Below are 20177 nucleotides of genomic sequence, written 5' to 3' on the forward strand. Positions count from 1 at the left end.
TGCCACGATTAAACTAAAGCCATAACACTTTCCCCGTGGAGGCAAGGACTTTATAGAGCCCATTGCAAGGTACAGGATATTATCTATGTACAGAAACAGCCAGCATGTCTGGTCAGGTGAGAGGCTAACCTCCCTTTTTCTGTAAGTGACCTTTGTGCCCTTCTATTTAAGAACCTTTAGTGAAGCTTTCCTTCCATTGTTGCACTCAGACTCTTTCCAAGTCCCACCACTAGATACCCACCCATTCCAGAATCATGATGCTCATTTAGAATATTTGGTGTTTCCCTAACAATTCATTCAAAATAGCACAAAGTACAGGAACTGCTCCCTCAGATAGAACAGTTTTCTATTGTGTGCTTGTCTTACGGGTTATGGAGGAAACATTAATTTTATTTCTGAAATGTTCAATATCCCTCTTTTGTTGCTTTTTTCTTCGTTTGGTTTTGGTGGTATTTTTCTAAATCCCCTTATTCCCTCCAAGATGGGAAAAGCGTATTCTATTCAAGGACTTCTACACAGAGAAGCTGCTGAGCCAAAGGAATCCCCATGTCTGCCCTTCCTCCAACACACTTCACGTGGGAGCTCTCTGCCGCACCTTCCATGTCCCAAACACAGGCAGGCAGGAAGAGGTATGCCTGCTCTTTTGAGAGGTAGCAAGGAGAGGTTATATTGAGGTACAGCCTACGTCCAGCAAGGCACAAAGTCTCCCTCAACATCTGCTACTCAGACTTGTATCCTTGGGGCTAAATAGTCATGCTGATTACAATGAGCTCAAAAATCTGCTCATTTTAGGGAGAAAATAACTAAAAAAGCCTAACTACATTTACAAGGGGACTTTTTTTCTCCTTTGGGTTAGATTTATATCTGTCCTGGTTGTTGTCCAGGAGTTTACCTCTGATCTCCAGCACACTGAGGATGAAACAGTCCATCTGACTCTAGTTACCAAAAAAAGCAATACTGATCCTACCAGGCGTCAGAGGGGAGATTACAAATGAGAGAAGGAGCCACCCCAGCTGGTTGGATACACTTCTAAATCCTTTCCTTTCCGCATCTCGCATTTGCTGTTTATTAAAGCAAAAAATAATAATGCACTGTTTACTTAGTGCACAGGGTAGCTGTAAAATTTAATTAATCACTGTAGCTTAGCTTGCTGAGATTTTTCAATGAAAACCACTATAAAATATAATGCTTGCTATAAAGAAAACCCCTCAAAATTGCCTGACTTCCTGCTTTGGTATTGTACCTTATGGGACCAGAGACAGGACACTGCCTACAGTCCTGACTCGGCAAGTTCCTTGGAAGTAAGCACATACCTAAGCCAGTGAACACCAAAGAGTACATTGATATGGTTGACTTGGGATGACTTAAATTGGTGCCCTATAGACTGTCTGCTTCTGCATTTCCTGTCCCCCTCCAAGGGAGTCTGAACTACCAACGAATCTTTCCTTTCTCACTTCCAGATTTCCAAACACACAGTCAAAGCATGAGCCCCTATTAATAGTACCTTACTTCATGAACATCCCTATGGGTCTGGATGAGTGGGTACTTCACAGCGTGTTATTGTGAACAACAATTACATTTAGGATTGCTGACCTAGGAAAAGCAGTATTTCTGACCCCACCCCAACCCTGTCCCTCCCCAGAGCCTGGCTGGGATTTGCCCCAAGGTGTAACACATGAATGCACGTGGTGGTACAAAAGATCAATGCTGTATCTCAAGTGCTTCTTTTGTCTTCTGGGTAATTCACACGAATTATCACACAAATATATACTCTTACAAGCTGATAATCCCCCCAGACCTCCTTTGTTCTAAATCACATATGCTAGAAGACAGCAAATATTCGGGGGGTTTTTTTTCCTAATTTACAGCCTTAAATAAAGATTAGGACATAGGGATGGGCTGAACACAATGTTTCCTCCTCCTGCAGGTATTACTTTCCCTGTTACAATCCGAACAAAAAAACCTCATGGGTTAATTTTTTCAGTTACAAGGAAAGGCAGAAAAGAAGAGGGCCCTTAGTGAGGTACAATAACATGTGCAGGTTTTCTTGGATCAATTGCCAGCATTGACATTGCATCCTTCAGCTAGCAGTCTGTGATGAATGGTACCCTGTAGCATTGGAGAGAGCAACAGCAGCCAGGCAGCATGGGTGACTGCGTGCCCTCCTAACTGGCTGATGAATCAGGAAACTCAAGAGACTCCGAGTGTGGGAGCTGGAGTGGTAAATGTTTTCATCTTTCTCTTTTATGATCTTCCCTTCTCCATTTATATAGGACATTTTAGAGATTGAGCTTTGTTACAAACTATTAGCCCAAGGCAGTGGGTTGGGGATGTGAGATCTCATGGAAAGACAGAGCACAAGAAAGTGTGAACAACTGGAACTACATGTGATATTAGTGGTTTGTTGTTGGAGGAGTTTCTGTTTGGATTGTAGTTCAGACAGTTGCCTTGATGTATTGGAATGAAAATCAGCACCCAATGTGCCTAGAGACAAACCACAGAACTGTCAAAAAATACTTGCCTTTTTATCTCCCAGAATCTTGAATTCAAAATGAAAAGTCCCCATTCAGCCACAGCACAAAAACAGCTCGGCACTCACAGCACTGCAGAGTACTATAGGAAACAAGAAAAAACAACTCCCCCCCAAGAGCACCAACACGAGACACGGGTGTATCCAACTGCCCAGATTGCTCTGGCACACTCTGTGACACTGGAGAGCCTAACTTCAAGCAATCCCACCTCTGGTAATGGCCGAGAGTCAGGGAGGCAGCCACTCAGCTTGACCAGGTTTCAATTTGGAATTCAGCTTTCGTTCTGTGTTTTTTTCCATAGAGAAAAATAGAAGAGAAGAATACGGTATTTGCTAATATATCATGACCCATATGTGAGCAAGGCTTTAACCTGTGCACAACCAGTTTGTTCATCTGTGTTGCAGATCCAGGTCAGCCTGGTGTAAGCTCTCTATTTCCCGGGAGTCACAGCTCCACACAAGCCAAGGGTGCGGGCTGGTGCTTGCACACCACGCTGAGCTGGAAGCAACACCATGTTTGTCAGGCACTTAAAACACCCAGCTTCAGCAGAGCTTGGGCATGGACGTTGTGCAATGGCTTCCCAGAAAACAAAAAAAAACCCACACAGGTGCTCATTTAAATAGCTGTAGGCCCCCTGTGAGTGCCAGGAATTTCTCTGGCCTCTTAACTAGCTACAGCTCTTAACTACCAAGATGAGAGAGTGAGCACAATGAAAATGATACCTTTCCCGGCACTTTGGGCTTGGAATGGCAACACGAGAGCCTCCTAGGGAACACAAAAATCTACAAGGAGAGTCCATAGAGAGAAAGGAATACCTGGGGACACCCCAGGAACATTTGATTTCTCTAATGGTATGGCAGCCTCACTCAAATATTTTATTTTAACTGAAAATTAGTAGTGATACAATGCTATGAGGTAAAATATTTCCTTGTGTTTACTACCACATGTCAAGATGGGAATCACTGCAGGACTGAGCTCATTCCACGGGCACGTTACAGAACTGTGTTAAATGGCTGAGAAGCCTTACAGGAGCTCTAGAACTGACCAGAATTAAAAATATTGTCTACAGACTGTTAAAATAGCCCTTGTTGTCCCTCTAATTGTGAGAAGATTAGCTGTGAGGTTTTCTTCCTGTCAAATAAATTGTTCGTTTTCCACTTGAGGCAAACTAAACTGCCTACTGGGAGAGCCCTGCAATGGAAATGGCTGAGGAACAGAATTCCCAATTGTGAGGAACCGAGGGATTTAACCAAAGGGAATTGTTTCCTTATTACATTTATCAGTTTACAAAACACGAGACCATAAAAGAAAAGGGAAGTTCCCCATGGTAAATATTTACCATTAAATTTCTGCAGGACTCCTACCATAAGTCAGAGAACAAGAGAAATCAAGTCCTTTATTTCCTGCTCCATGGTGTACATGATGCCTGCAGGATGAGACCAAAATCTTCACCCTGAAGGGAGCACTAAGATGGAACTGTCTTCTCCCTCTGAGTACATCTTTGATGGGTGTAGTTTCCTCTCTTCTTTTGCTCTCCTTCATTAATTTTTATTAAATTACTTCTAGGAAAACTTGAGATCTGTGGACAAAGCTTTTAATGATAGGAAACTGAATGAAGCAGGGCTAGGTTGGATGGGGCTTTGAGCAACCTGGTCTAGTGGAAGGTGGAAAGTGTCCCTGCCCATGGCAGAGGAACTGGAACCAGATGATCTTTTAAGATCCCTTCCAACACAAATCATTCCATGATTCTGTGAATGTTCACATTTAAATATAGAGTTTGATCTTCAAAAGCATAGGCTGCAATTAATGAATGCACTAACACACCTTTATTTTCTAATAAATTTATTTTTCAATGCTTTTTAGTTTGTTTTTTGAGTATTTTTAGTCCATATTTTGTCTGTCCTTGCTTATGGGAGTGGGAAATTTTGAGTCAACTAAACAAAAGTAACTTCCAGGTCCTTCAAGCAGATGAAATTGAACATGCATGTTCTACTGGAAAAAAAAAAAAGAATATCTAACTAAGCCACAAAACCACAAGGAAAACCACCATTTTCACACTTAGGTACAAAGCATTTGAAAAATTGTCATAGTAAATCCCCAGGCAGAAAGCAGGGAGACACTCGGTGATGGACTCTTGAGTGAGGTAATCCCACATTAGAGGCGATTTGACTGCACAGTCAAAAAAAATCATACAGGCAACTCTTCGAGTCCATAAGGATTAATGGCATACCTTTCTATTCTACTTCAACAAGAAAAAATAACACGAAAAAGTCTTCCTTGGTCTAGCACATCCATCAGAACATTTTCCCCATCACCTTCCTAACACTCAAACAAGGAACCCATTGACCAACTCTGTTCATCCAGGGGAGCAGCAACAAGGAGAACGAATGAAGACATTGGGGAAGACAGCAGAGGGAGACTGCAAAACCTGACAGCTTGGCCTGGAAAACTGCAGGTCAGGCTGCCTTCAGTCAATATTCCGTGTGGGTCACCCTGAGTAAAGGTCATATTTTGTTTATTTCTGCTGGAAGAAGTGTCTGAGGAGGCCAACAGAAGAACCCAGCAAGAGTGACAAATGTTTTGGTTACAGTTGCAGGTTGCTCTGGCAACCATGGGATATTCCAGGAATGTTTGCCCATAACAAAGCCTAAACTTGTCTGGAATATACTGAGGTTTCTTATAGTTCAGGCACACCTCATATGTAAGTAGTCTCTGTCACTTTTAATAGAAATACTAGAAATACTTGTTCTCCAAACAAGGCCGAATAAGGTGGCCAGAATTACTTCAGACAGGAAAATTAAGCTTTCCTATAATTCCAGTAGATCGTAAAATTCTATGGCCTTTGGCCCTCAAAGGTTGTTTCCTAAAGCAAGTCACAGTGCTGCAGGACCAGGGTGATGAAAGCAGCTGTCAATGGTTGAGTCCTGAAGTATCCCAACAGCCACAAAGCACAGAAGTTCTGAGTTCACAACATAACATAAGCTTAAGGATCACTGCCAGACTCGACCCAGCTCCTCTAACCTGACTTCTGTCTGGTGGTATCCCACCTACTGGTTCAGTCTGGGAACTGGGTGAAGTCCACATCTCCATTAACGAGAAGGTGCCACAAGGAGGGAAGAGGTGAAACCATCCTCATTGACCTTGGGGATCTCTGTTAATGTCATACAAATCCTGGAGAGAGTAGAGTCACGCCACTGAAAAAGTATAAATTTCCAGCCTTGAATTTCAGCCATGCAAAGACCACCTTTTCACCTCCATCTCTCCACAGTTTCAGGCCAGAGCAGCCTGTTTTTGCCACTTGAATGGTGCTAAATGGAGTGGACAGAAATTCATATTGAGCAAAGCTCTTATGCAGAACAACCAATTGTCGTCCTGGCCTAGAGACCCAACACTGTGGATGTGGAAAATGCAACAATGGCACCATGAAACAGCCTCAAAAGCTCATTATTCTAAAGCAAAGATGAGGCACAGTGAAAAATGAGTACTCACTATACTTACTTTAACAAGCAAAAGATATCAGACTTGGCCAGGTCAGTCCTGAATCTTTTCAAAGCACTTGGAGCTTGATTTTTTTCTGCTATATGTCAATAAGGTCAAACTTCCAGAGTTAACCTCTCAATTTGCATGGCAACGAAACACAGGAGAAGTCATACATTTATCAATATAGCTTAGAAAAGATGATATAATAGAGAAATATTCACCATTGAAGGTAAAACAGAAGGACTAAATAAAAGGACTCCACCTGCTTTTAATTTGAACCCGCAACACAAGGGAGAAGTTAAAACTCAAATAGGTACATACATTCCTTTGAAAAGCTAGATCTGTGCCTGAACAAAAGAAAGAGGCTTTTCACTTACCTCCTGTGGTATCAAAGAGCCCATTAAAAACCAATAAAATATTATGAAGCTTTTTCCCTTTGTGAAAAAGTGCAATTAATATCCTTCAGCAGATGATTATTGATTTTTATAAAGCAATTTACAGGCTTCTAAAGTCATGATTATTCAACCCTCTGGGGGCCAGAAAGGAAGAGTTTTCAGAAGTAGGAATCGTATTCTCATTTCCACATCAGCACAGCCAGAATTTACAGACTTCTGGTTTGGTTGGTCTTTTTTGGTTTTTTTTTTTTTGCCCCCAGGATATTTTTGTTGTTGTTGATGTTGCAGTGCTCCAGCACAGCATTAACCCTTTTATTCTCTCCCACCTGAGACAGATTTTTTTCGTGATCTGTTCTTGAAGTATATTGCCTGTCAGATATTTATCCGCTGCTCACGGCTGGTGGGTTGGATGCTCAGCAGAGTAGACTTTGTGTCAGAAAATCAGCAGCTGCTCATATATCACAGTGGTCATTAGCAGAGGATAATTCTGGACCTTTGCCCACAGCACCTTGCTATGGCAAGAGAAAGGCTATAAAACCCTAGGCCCTGTCAGCTGTTGTCATTTAGGTGAGAATTTATCAGGTCTCAGAGTGCCCTCTGACTGGATTATTATGAATAATGAATGAAGCTTTATGCCACACTGAGGCATTAATAAGACTGGGATGACTGGGAGAAATTCAGTCCAACATCATAGCAGTAACTTTGTGTGAGCGAGTACACAGCTGGTGGGCTTGCTGGATTCAGCCTGTGTTAGACACTGCCACTGAAATGAGGAGCTCATTTAATTATTGAGCAAGGGGCACAGTGCTTTTGATTTAGCCTATGGGCGGTATTACTGACCTGCTCACAGAAAGCTTGCAACAAAAGGCTCTCTACCCTTCAACCAAACTCATTTTCTGCTCTTAAGGAGCTGGATCACTGAGCCCTCCCCAAAATATCAATCTTCATATTTACTATTAATCTACCTTTAAAAAAGGATATGTAAGAGCAACCAGCTAACAATAACTCCCTAAAATCTCCTCACACAGTTGTCTAACCTGTTGGTGATAACTCTGGGGATATCAGCCAGGATTACCAATTTTCTTCCTTGTTTTTTCCTCAGTTCATTCAATATGTGTATCCCTACAGCGCACAAATGAAAAACAGGGAAGGAAGGAGACAAAAAGGCAGCCACTGACCTAACTTGGAGGGAAAAAAAAGCAACAACAACAAAAAAAAGCAGATGCACAGCAGAGACTATTGGCAATAATCTACCTCCTGGTGAGGCAGTTCCAGCTGCACTCCAGAGGAATGAGCCCTCAGAGCTGACAACCACTGGAGGCTGTCATTTGTCTTGGTACCACCTCCACTAGGAAAATTATTTTATAGGGCTGGACACACTTTTACAGACTCTTTAATACCTTAGGTGCATAATATCATTAGAACCTTAGGCTCCCAGTATCTCATATTACCGTGCTCTCAGCAAAAACAAAAACTGCATGGTCTCTTTCAAATAAACATGTTCTCTAAACTAACTTTCTTTTCATTTTTCCCCCTTTAATTTGGCATGCAGTCTCAAGCAAATCCTTGCTAATACTAGGCCCCATTCTTCCAAATGGCACTAAATAAGGAGGCACAGAAGGAGGAGCCAGGGAAGGCAATCACCAACTGGAGGCACCATGTCTCAGAAACACAGCTCTCTCAGACAGAAACGTGTAATTCAGGAGCACTATTTCAACTCATTCCTCACACACAGGCAGTGCTAGGACTTGGCTTAACTCTCACACCAGCCTCTCCATTTTTACAGCAGAGCCACTGATGCACAGTCAAATCATGAACAGAGCAAAAGGTTTTTTTCAAAGGGCAAATGCCTTTTTGGCAGGGGCTGGACATAGGAAACACTCCATTGAAAAGGCTCCATTTCCAGCTTACTCACACAGTCACAACTGGAGAGCAGAAGAACCACAAGGAATGGCAGACTGGGAACACGACACCGACCACGGGCAGCTCTGAGAGCCAGCCTCTGCCACCAGGCACAGCCCTTGGGCACACAGCCCAACCAGAACTTTACAAGCAAATATGTCAGACAAGTTTAAGAAGCTTTTCTCCAAAATGTTATCACCTTGGGTACAATATTAACACTACAAGTTTTAAAATATACTGTAGCAGCCCTCAAAGCAAATATTACATTAAAAGTCCTTAACTTGTCCCAGCTCAGTTTCTGCTCTTTGATCCTAACTGCTTCGACCTTCCTGACTCTCAGATAGGACTCATTTTCAAGTATAATGTTCAAAACTTTGTTATTTAATAAAAATCTGACCACGAAAAAGAGGGAAATACCTACATCCACAATTTTTTTTTGAACAATATGTAAGTCCTTAGGACAGCAAATTTCATTGTAATAAAGGAAGCCCAGTTCAGTCTCTGTTTTGCAGCAACAATATGGCCCCTTTCCCACACTTTTACTACTTTTCTATGAAAAGCAAATTGTAAAAAGATGACAATCCCTTAATTCCTTTATTTCATATAAATAATGTAAAATGCTTCATTTTCATTATTTCAGTGCTAGACACCTGTATTTAACAGAAAACTTGGTGTAATCTGGAACTCTGAAATCCAATTTTACAACTACTGAAATAGTAAGATTCCTATAGTTTTTCATTTTACTGGATTTAAAATATTTATCATTACTATCACTCACTGTGTATTTTTTTATAATATCTTCATATTTTTATGGCTTTGATCTAGAATGCCTCATATTTACATCCTGCCACTTTTGCTATGTATGGGGAATTTAAAGATGACAGCGCAGTCATGTACATTTTTAACTTGTGGATCTTTCCATTTATCACTCTTTCTCACAATGAGTCAGGAATGTAAATAGTCTATGCTTGATTCACATTGGTGAAAAAGCTTTGAAAAGCTGTTTAGAAAGCCAGGAAACAGAAAACTGAGTTTTCTTTTTTTTTTTCATTTAATAATCTTTTTGTCTCAAGGTGGCTTCCACCTTAGTAAGAGATTTTGTATATTCACAGCATTTTGTCTGTAAGGACCTCCTGTTTTGGTAAAAACAGCCACAGTCCTATTTTGGAGGCAATAGCAGCATGAATGGGAGTAAAAAGCATAGTCCCGCAATTCATTGAAGTGTGATGGCCACAGGCTTGGGTTTTTGGTTGTTTTGGGGGGGGGGGGGGGGGGGGGGGCTGTCTTTTTGGGACTTTCTGTGGTTTGGGGATTCTTTTCTTTCTTTGTTTTTAAGGAATCTACGGGGGTCTGGGTGACAACAGGAACCGGGTGTTTACCTCACCTGGTTTTCCTGAGTGTGTCCCAGGCTAAGCCTCACTTGTGACGCATATGGTAAATAACCTTTTATTTCAGTCTATTGAGGGTTTTCCCCCTCTTCCCCATTATTGCCTTCTCTGATGGAACTTCCCCATGTGGAGTTTGGGGACAGCAGGTGCTGCTTAGCCCACTTCAAACCCAATACCCAGGCCCCCACCCCATGAGAGAAGTGCCCGACCAGGACCACAGTGGTGGATCACAGTCTGCCTTGTGATGCTCCCTCTGTGCAGAGAACATGGAGCTAAAACAGCATCCCTGATACCCTCCTCCCACTGCACCTCCTTCTGCTCCCTTGGCTCACAATCCATCCTAATTTCCTAACACTTCATTTGTACTCTATTTCCACTAAAATATTTATAAATGGGATTACATACCCTTAAAAGACATCGTCTTTTCAACAGCGGAATAGAGCCAGGAGAAACCTGCCCAGTCTTGGCAGCCTGAATCCTCCCCATGCCAGAAGAAAACTCACTAGTGGCAAACGTGTTTGTAGAACTTGCAAGAAGTTAATTTTAGCTTCTTTTGTGATTTTTAAATATCCATTTGGTATTACAGATGTCTTGCTGCAAAGTAACATTGCCAGTGACACCTAAAATGTAAGAAGCTAATGAAACATAACTACACTTTTTTTTTTACTTTTTTTTCTTTTTAAAGTCCCTGAACCATGGGTAACCTATGCAGTTATTCCTAAGTCATTGTAATGTTTCAAGCTGTTCTCATGTTTAACAAATTATTACCACAATTCACTGGAAAGTGGAATTCAGAGGCAAACTGTCCCCACCTCCCCTCCCTGGGGTTCTCAGTGTCCAGGATTTACACAAGGCAAAACAGAGTGATACTTGAGGAAGGAAGGGGAAAAAAAATCTGTAATTTGCAAATAATGGCCAGAAATGCAGCCTTAGAGGCAGTGAAACAATTTGTGAATTCAGCTGCATTTTGACTACTGAAACACACATACACATACTAAACACGTACATAAAAGTTAAAGTTGCCTCTCTGCACAATGCTGAATGTCCACATGGCAACTCTCCCACCTTTTTTCTAGTGTGCCATTATAACGGAAACGATATGTTGGGGAAGAAACCCACCCTCTCAGCAGAAAACCCCCAGCTCAAACCCCACGCTCACAGTAAAGTGTCCTATACTAAGTTGATCCTTTTCATTCCTTTGAGCCACCCAAGATTTTTGAGTGCACCTGTGAGCCCCAGGAACGGCCTGTATGGCCACACATGCACCAGCCCTTTGGAAGGAAGCATCCACTGGTGAAATTGTGAGAGTCAGGAAACAAATGTTCCCCTCAGTCCCATCCCTCCACACAAACCATCTGGTACCTTATGGCAGAGGCGCTGCAGCTCCTGGCTCATCCCTGGCTGGTTGTTGCTGTCTGTGGGGTTCTGCATCGTTCCATGGCAGCTCTCCTTCCCTAATTAAAGTAACAGAGATGAGTCCAACTGAGTTTCACAAAATAACAGAGGCAGAGAATGGGTCAGGTTGGAAGGGAGCACAGGGGGTCATCTGGTCCCACCTCCCATCCAAGCAGGGTCATCCCAGAGCACAGTGCACAGTTTTGCAGCCAGACAGCTCTGGAATATTTCTCTGCTGTTGGGCACACACTCCAGTTTTTGCTTTGGATGAAATCTAGAGGCAGACACACTTGTTTTAAAATGGGACTCTTCATGGAGACAACACTTCATGTTCTAATTTTTTGGGTGCATAATCTAGGAGCATTGGTATTCCCACCTTTTGATTGCAGTAGAGTTAATGGACACATGTAAGAACACAAATACTGCCTAACCAGCTTTATTTTATTATCAGCAATAATGAGTAGCAACCCATTAATTTTAAAAGTCGAGACATACACTGTAAAGTTAATGAGAACCCAGAGTCAATTAAAATAACAACAATTAGGGCATTTTATTGATTTCTCAGCTATCTTTTTTCTGTAGCAATTTTGTGGCACATACCACACTGATCATCTGTGTGATATGCTTCAATGCAGACAATCATCTCCATTTAAAAACTCTTTTACTTTATTATGACTGAACAAGACATGCTGCTTTAAAAATTCTGGTTTATTATTATATATTTAAACCATGCCATTTATACGATTTTGTAAAGCTTTAAACCATTTTTCAAGCTTAAAATTTCTTAAAAGTTGGATTAGGAGGATAGGTGGAAGAAGAGACTAGTCTTTCCCACCCCATATTTTGAACGTGTTAATTCAAGGTTCTCTTCTGGAGAAGAACTTTTTTTCCCTAAATTTATTTCCAACTACTTTTGTTTTCCTTGAGGGACCTTTGAAACACTATATTGCTACTTTTCATGTTTTTTATTTGCCCTCTGGAACAATAAAGGCTCAAAGGTTCATAAATATGCATTCTGTAAATGTATTATGCTGACAAAGTGTTGCTCAGATAGCTGCTTTTGCCTTTAGGGAATGAATAAGTTTACAGCATGCTTAAAAAACAGTGTAAGGGGAAAGAGAGAGAGGGAGAGCTGTGTCAGCGTGTGGGCTGAAAATGGAACAAAAGAGTTATCCTGAATGCACAGAAAAGAGAAAATAAAGTTAGGTAAGACACCACAGCTAGCACCTTGCAATAAGAGGGGGTGGGGATCTGAGGGTGCTACTCCTCAGTGATGTGACTGAGAGGGCATCAGACCTTGTTTTCCAGGAAGGCTGCAGGTCTTGGACAAGGGTTCATAAATCAAACTTTTTTTGCTGATTGTGGCACATGAATCAGGGTAACTCCTTTGTTCTTCCCAAAACATTCAGTTCCTGGCAGAGTCCTTGTCCTGGTTCATTCTCATCCCATCAGACACAGATCTGCTTCAGTCATCCCTGCCTCGCTGGAAGCTCAGGGCTGGTGCTTATCAACATGTACACTTTCAGCAAGAAGAAAACATTTAGCAGTTAGAAATACCATTTAAACACATACCTCCAAATTGGCTCATTAATGCTGATGTGACAGTAGGCTTTGACAGATTAGACTCCAGACCAGGGAACTGGGTTTGCACAGCAAGGTTTTGGTAGCAGGGGGCGACAGGTGGCTCCCATGAGAAGCTGCTGGAAGCCTCCCCCAAGTTTGATGGAGCCAATGCCAGCTGGCTCCAGACCGCTGGCCAAGGCTGAGCCCAGCAGCAGTGGTGGCGACGTATTTGGGACAACCTATTTAGGGGACAGGCAGGAACTGCACAACAAAAGCTTCAGCCAGAGAGAGAAGAGAGAATGAGAAAGAAGCAGCTCTGCAGACACTGAGATCAGTGAGGAGGGAGGGGCAGGAGGTGCTCCAGGTGCCAGAGCTGAGATTCCCCTGCAGCCCGAGGTGCAGCCCATGGTGAGGCAGCTGTGCCCCTGCAGCCCAAGAAGGTCCATGGAAACAGCAGCATTGCACAGTGGTGCTTCTTGTCTCCTGAGGATGCAAGGCAGAGCCAAGCCAGCCCAAGCTACTTCCATTCCCACCTGGAATCATATGCACATAACACGGACATGCTCTGCCTTCACTCTTCACAGGATGATGACTTCTCCAAAAGTCATTTCTGCACTTACGGCTAAACAAACATGCCAGTACTGTGAGGCTGCAGGTGATCTCTTGGACCTACAAATTTTAAGCCCCTGACAATTAATATGGATAAAATCCTAAGGGATAATGTAGCCAACCAGTTGCTAGCTCCAGTTTTTTAATAATCTTTGAGCTACTGGCTCAATGTCTCCTAAGCACATATATTACATATTTTCATATATATATATATTTTTTCCTACTTCACTATCTAGGTTTGTGTCTGGTTCTTTTCTTGATGAGTGTCATGGGATGACCTATCTTATACACCAATACTGGCTACTAAAGATATTCTTTGTGACCTGAGATTGTCTTAAGCTAACTTGGTCTTTCAAAAGCCAGTATTTCCTGTTCTCCTTCACTCCATTCCTTTATTTTATGTTACGTTTCTCTTAGGCCAGTATTAAATATTTAAAGCTTCTTGATAATTTTTTCATAAGATTTTTTTTTTTGTATCCTTGCTTTGTTTCTTCTTCTCAACTGTAAAAAACTGTAGGAAAAAGCAATTTCCATCTGAACAGTTAAAGGATGCTCCTTTAGCCACGTGAACAATTACAATGCTTGCAAAAGTAAAATATCAACAGACTACAAAACCCCCTTCAAATAACGTCTGGCCTGTTGTATTACACAACTCTCAAAAGCCCCCAAAACCTCTAACTTGAAACCAAGTTTAAAACCTTGTATGACTACATACCATAAAGAACGCTAAGTTTCCAATCTAAAGTTGTTCTCTTCAGAGAAGGCAATTCTTAGCAAAAATAATCATCAAGCTGCGCCTCATCAAACCCTTCTCTAAATGCTGCAAAGAGAGCACTGCAAGATGTATTTCCTGGTACAGCTCTCAGGATACATCAGTCTGCTTTGCTGTCTGGTGCTCAGCAAAACCCCAGACACTGCTTAGGGCAAGCCGGGGTATTTGAGAACACACAGCTTTCATTTAGCCTCCTAATTATCCCTGGTGCTCATCCACCAGGGAGAGCCTGAACTCAGTCTGTGCCACAGTTCCCAAACTGCAGGGAATGAGGCACATCCACCCCAGAGTCTGGGAAGGTGCCTGTGCTGGATAAAAGGGCTCGAAGGGTGCAGCGAAGGCTCTCTGGAAGCCTTTCCCCATGAATGGGGATGAAGAGGCAGTCAAATAATCACATCTACTGCTGTGAAGGTATGAACCGATGTTCTGGCTTTGCCCCTCTTGTACGAAGCTTCCACGAGAAGCAGCAGGGGTCTAAAAGCCTATGAAGCCTCAGTGTTAGCTTGAAACTCTCCCTGACAGGAGAGTAAAGTTTGAAACAGAAAATATTTCACTAGTCCCCTCTGTTTTTATAACTCCACTGTAGCCTAGCACAGCTCTGGCCACAGGCAGACAAATCCCAAAAACCTGAGGTTTTTTCCTAATCTGCATTACAGGTCACTATATTGTTCCACTGCCACTTTTACCACCCCAAATTTGCTTTGCTGAAAAGCACATCCTCTGTTTCAGTAGATATTTATTTCCATAAAGCTCATTTTTTCTGAGTTAAAATTATTAAAATGGCCATCTTTGATGTACACTATGTTCCTACATCTAAAATTGGAATGTTCGCCCAGTTACATCTCAGCCCAATTCTGCCAGTGACTCTGGATTCAAAGCAAAATAAACTCACAAGAAAAAGCCTACTTGCAGAGCACAGAATAAAAAAAGGCATTTCATTGTTTAAGATTGGACCAATCTCCCTCTTTCCCAACAATGCAGGATTAGCAAAATTTTTTTAAGTTTTTCTCAAAATAATTACAAGTTTAACTTGCAAAAATGGAGCAGATCATTCTAGGAATAAATCTGGGGCAAAAGCATTAAAAAACTCTTGGTAAATATATTTTTATTAAGAATGAGAGCTTTAATCTATGTTTTCAGTGCAAATCTCAATACCCATTCAAATGGCAAATTAACTTAATACCTCCTAAACTCATGCAAAACATGGCTTTGACCTAAAAGTGGCTGCTCTGTGGGACAGGATGTCAAACAGATGTGCCACAGCAACGCAGGGGCCTTTCCCCCAAGAGCCCTGAACTGTGCCAGACACTGGCCCTGAGCTCTGGCTGCAGATACAGCCAACAGGGGCTGGGCACCTTGGCATGACTGTGTGCCATTTATTTCCCTGAAGTGGCACTGATTGCCAACAAGTGAACAAAGTCAGATTGTTGGCCGCCAGTTCAATTAAACCCCTTGACAGGGAAAACAAAGTTTCCTCATATGGACCAGGCTAGGTTTTAAACTGAAATTGTAAGCAATAAATCACTGACAATCAATTAAGGATGAGGGAAGGGGGGATATAATAATCCAGTTGTCAGCCAGGTTGTTCAGTCTGCAAGCAGTCATTGGCAGAAGAAAGGTGAAAGTCATAAAATGAAGAGGGGGGAAAAAAAATAGGCTCCTGGGCTATTCAAGACAGAGACAGACACACTGTGAGGGTTTCCAACAGAAATATAACAGATCAAGACAGGGGATACAGATGCACACATGTTCTGCATCTCTCCCATAGATCTAGTTTAATAAAGCACAAATGATGATCATTTTTTCCTTTTCTTTTTTCTTATCTATTATTAGGTTTTTCAAGTGTGTAAGTGTGTCTTAATCAAAAGAAAAGTTCCATACAGCTCTTGACATCAAAGAAGAGCATTTCCAAAGCTATTACAGTATCAAAGTAATATTCTGTGCAGAATCTAAGGTGAACCATTGGAATAATCCTTCTGGGATAGAGATGAAAAAATGCTGCATTCAATGTTGCCCAGAAGCATCCAAAGCAATCTATCAAAAAAGACATAAAAATATTGGGCCACACTTACTTGATGCATGTACTCACCACTACTATTATTTTCCTCCATTTCCTCTTTGTCTGCTTAGCTACTAATCTTACCTTTGTCTGAAAGTTCCTGCTGTACATATGAAAGTACCAGAGCTGATTAGTGAGTCACAGGAGGAAATTACCTCTGATGTGCTTCAAATCCATGCACCTTTTATGTATTTGAATCACATTATGAAAAAAAAATGTGTTAAGGCAAAAATAGCAGCATTGTAGCAGCACTAAGGTGAGAGTGCTGGACATGAGCAATCCTTTTCATGTGCTCCTAATACATTTTCACTGTGCTATTAGAGACTTCTCTTCTGCTTATTGAATATACATTTAAAGGTAAACTATATTTAACTACAGCAGTTTAGCTGGATAACCCATTTCAGTAAAAGACTTTGCTAATCCAAGCAACCATCAACTTAATTATATGCCCTGTACAAGACAGAGATTTCTCCCTTCAGCTGTGTGAGTGAAGCGCCAGTTTCCTTGCAGAAGAGATGGGCACTCTGGTTGCTGCTGTGGTCAAGAGAACAGAGAGGGTGGGGGAAGAGAGGGAGAGAAGGTAAGGAGAAGTTAGCGAACACAAGCTGTTCCGGCTGACAACAGTAGTTAACTTGCTCCTTGAACTTAACATCTGGTAGCATTTTCATCTTCTGAACACTTGTAAAACCTTATGGTACTTTAGACAGTGGGAGCTCCTTTCCAAAAGAAATTTTAACAGTACAAAGAGACCACAAAATCCATTTCTTACTGGGCCAGGGGGTTTCTAATTCTCAACTCACAGCTTACTTCAAGAATACCCTAGAAGTTCTTCCTTTGTGTAGTTTTTTGAGAGCAGTTTTAGCATTAATTTTCAGCAGGGATAGTATGCATATATGGAAAGGTTGCCTCTATATTCCTCATGATTAAGGAACAAATATGGTAGATACAGATATTTTTCTCCTTCACTGCCTTATAAGGCCAGTATGGGAACCAGAGAAAACTTCATTGCTACCAAAACACATCTAAAATTAATACCCACAGAGAAAGATACAGTATTTTGTGAAACTATGGTTCCCACCTTTGAATATCCAACTGGCAGTGCCAAGGGCCTGTAGAGGGTAAGGAACAGCTTCCCACCCCCTGGAAGGGGGCACAGTGGCATGAATACCTTCCTGCTGCTGCAGGAGAGGGTGGCAGCGATGGTGTGGGATGCTCTGCCCCCAGTGCATGCAAACTGGGCCAATGAAATTAAGCCAGTTAGAGGCCACCATCTCCTAATTCCTTCTTCCCTCAGAGTACTGCTAAAGCTATACTGGAAACTGAATTGGGGTCAAATGAAGTCAGCAAAGATTGATAGTTTGATATAAAATGAGCTTTAAAGGCACTCCACCACTGGCAATATGCAAGCAGCACCAAGAGTCAGCCAGCCACAAAGACACGCACGTCCAGCCTGTCTTGTAGAAACTGCTTGCAACCAAGCTTCACTCAAAACACAAATGTAAAATAGCCCTTTAAAAGGGTTTCTTTCTGACACATTTGTATATTGTTGCATGACGGCTGTCCTCAATATGTGCAATTAACACCTGCTCCTTCTAGGAAAGACTTTTTAAAAAGCAAAGGATGTGATTAGGTGAGGAGGCCTTGGTGACTACTGAGTCGCTGTGCACACTGCATTTGCCACTCTCTCTAAATCAGCACCACCCCAAAGCATGAAACAAGCCTGTGATCATAACAAAAATGCAATCCAAACCTGCTGTGACCCAAAATGCAATGCTTTTGCCTCAGTCTATGACACAGCGTACAATAAACATCAAACCTGGAATGAATGCTAAGCTTTGCATAAATACTACTCCAATTAAAATAGGATTGAATACTTGCAAATACTACAGATTCATTAAGAACCGTCGGAATTGGAGAAAACTGTGAGGAACTGCAAAATTCATTTATCAAAAGGAAAAAAAAGAGCAACCTATACCAGAAGAAAAGAAATATTTTTCACTATAGTCAAACACAAGATAATTCATTATAGAAAAAATAATGGAAAGCATAATATTTTCCTTCCAAATGAAGTTTGTTCCAAAATTTATTTTAAAGCAACTGTAGAAGTAGACATACCTGAAGACAGATCTTTAAAAATATTATGCTCCTAGATCAGATGAAGAAAGTTCCAAAATAAAGGAACCAGACTGCAGTTTTAGCAATGCAGATGCAATCTGGAAGACATAGATCCTTAACAACCTCAAGCACCAAACGTAGTGTGCTGAATCCAAAAGTAGGGCAGTCGGGAGAAAAAGTTACCACACCAACTTTTGGAGGAACCTTTGTACGAACTCACTGTCAAAACCATCCTTGGGAATTTTATACCTTTACTACACAAAGGAAACTCCCCTTCTAAGCTGGGCCCCTCCTTTTCCTCAACATCCTAAGCGCATTTTTCTTAATTTGAAGTTAAGGAAGGTTCCCCGTGGGACCATTCCCGAGTCACACTCCCAAGGCCTCGCCGCCCCTGCAGGGGCCGGAGCCCCTTCACGGCGGGCGGCTCCAGTGACCGGGGGGTCCCGTTTGATTCCCCGCACACCCCCCTCAGTCAGACCAGGCTTCCCTTGGCAGAGCCTTAGTCTCGTTCCATAAAGCCATTTATTCACGGCACAGTAACACAGAAACAGCCCGAGCTGAGGAGGGACCCCCCAAAAAGGAGCCCCTGGGCTCTCATCCCCTCACGGCCCGACCGCGGGAAAGTCTCGTTCTTCCTGCGCAGTGCTGGGCTCCGGCCGTGCCCGCTCACCCGGCTGCGCCCTCTCCGCGCCCTTTGCCACGCAAAGGCACAGCAGTTCACGGCCTCTCCTCCGCGGTCACACCCGGAGCCCAATCTGCATCCCGACCTGCAGCTGCAAACTGAGTTACCTGCACCAGGTGTGTCCCACGAGACACGGGCGAGGTTAGCAGCCTCCTGCCCCGGGGCTGGATCCCCGCTGCAGAGCTCAGGAGCATCCAAGGCCAGGAGCTGTGCAGCTGAGCACTCCCGGGACACAGCTCTGGCCCTGCGCGGGGCTGTCCCGGGGAGCTGTAGGCATCATCAGGCTGTGTGTTACTTTGTAGGATTTCCTATGCTTGCATTTACCCCTTCACCCTTCCCCTGCACACTCACAGGGGAAGAACATGCTGCACAGGTGGGTGAAGGACAAGCACAGGCTGCTCTTCCATCTCCTCCTATTTGCACCAATGTCTTGTGATAGATTTAATAAAGCTTTTGGAGAGTTCAAAGTTCAGGAAAAAACAGATAACTTGAGGTAGAAACTTGCGAAGTATTTGTCACCATGCTGCCCTAGAGGGATCAAAAATCAAGAAACGTGTTCATAGACAGCTCCCCCTTAAATCCATGCATAAGCATTTGTACTTTTGAATAACTGGACAAATGACTGGGGTATGGCTCTGCCTGAAACAAAATGAATAATCCTGGGTGGTCAAAAGCCAAGCAAACACTATGAAACTACAGTGAACTAAGCAATTCTTTAGAGCAGGGTATATGCTTATATACTGCATTTAGCATAGGCTGCAACATTAAAGATCATTATTTATATCTTTACTATCTTTAATGGTCTCTTATTTGCACTTCAGAAAGCGAAAAAGAAGCTAAAGAAAAGTGAAATTATACATGGAGCTATTTATTACAGGTAAGATGTTTTCCTTACTCATACCTCAAATACTGTGTAGATAAAATACCACAAGAAACTGAATCACTCTGGGGAAAAGGTGGAAGGAGGCAGTTATAGAAAAAGATTTCTATCCTATGGAAGATGTCCCTTTTTTGCCTGCATATTTGAGAGACTCATGTATTCTCTTATTTCCTCTGCCTCACTTGTCTACAAGATGACAAGTGATGCCCAACTACTTTGGCATATCATATTGCATTGTGTCATTCCACCACCTGCCAATGCCAGTGGCCCATCAAGCCTGAAAAATCAAAAGCAGCAATTTGTTAGAAACTGGGAAAAGAAAAAAAAAAACATATCAACCCACCACATTTTAAGCCAAAAATAGAAACATTCATTTTGTATTAGTAAATAGACTGTGAAATATTGA

The 20177-nt window shown here is 42.2% G+C and overlaps 1 long non-coding RNA gene across 1 annotated transcript; it reads right to left on the reverse strand.

The window, feature by feature from the left end:
• Positions 1-10107: 10107 nt before the first annotated feature.
• LOC120410404 lies at positions 10108-19134 on the reverse strand. The gene is made up of 3 exons (XR_005602534.1): positions 18999-19134; positions 11059-11150; positions 10108-10316 (listed from the first exon to the last, which is right to left on the reverse strand). It is a non-coding gene; the product is annotated as an uncharacterized LOC120410404 (long non-coding RNA).
• Between the last annotated feature and the right edge of the window lie 1043 nt (positions 19135-20177).

This window comes from Corvus cornix, chromosome 8, assembly GCF_000738735.6.
Source record: "Corvus cornix cornix isolate S_Up_H32 chromosome 8, ASM73873v5, whole genome shotgun sequence".
NCBI classification, from domain to species: domain Eukaryota; kingdom Metazoa; phylum Chordata; class Aves; order Passeriformes; family Corvidae; genus Corvus; species Corvus cornix.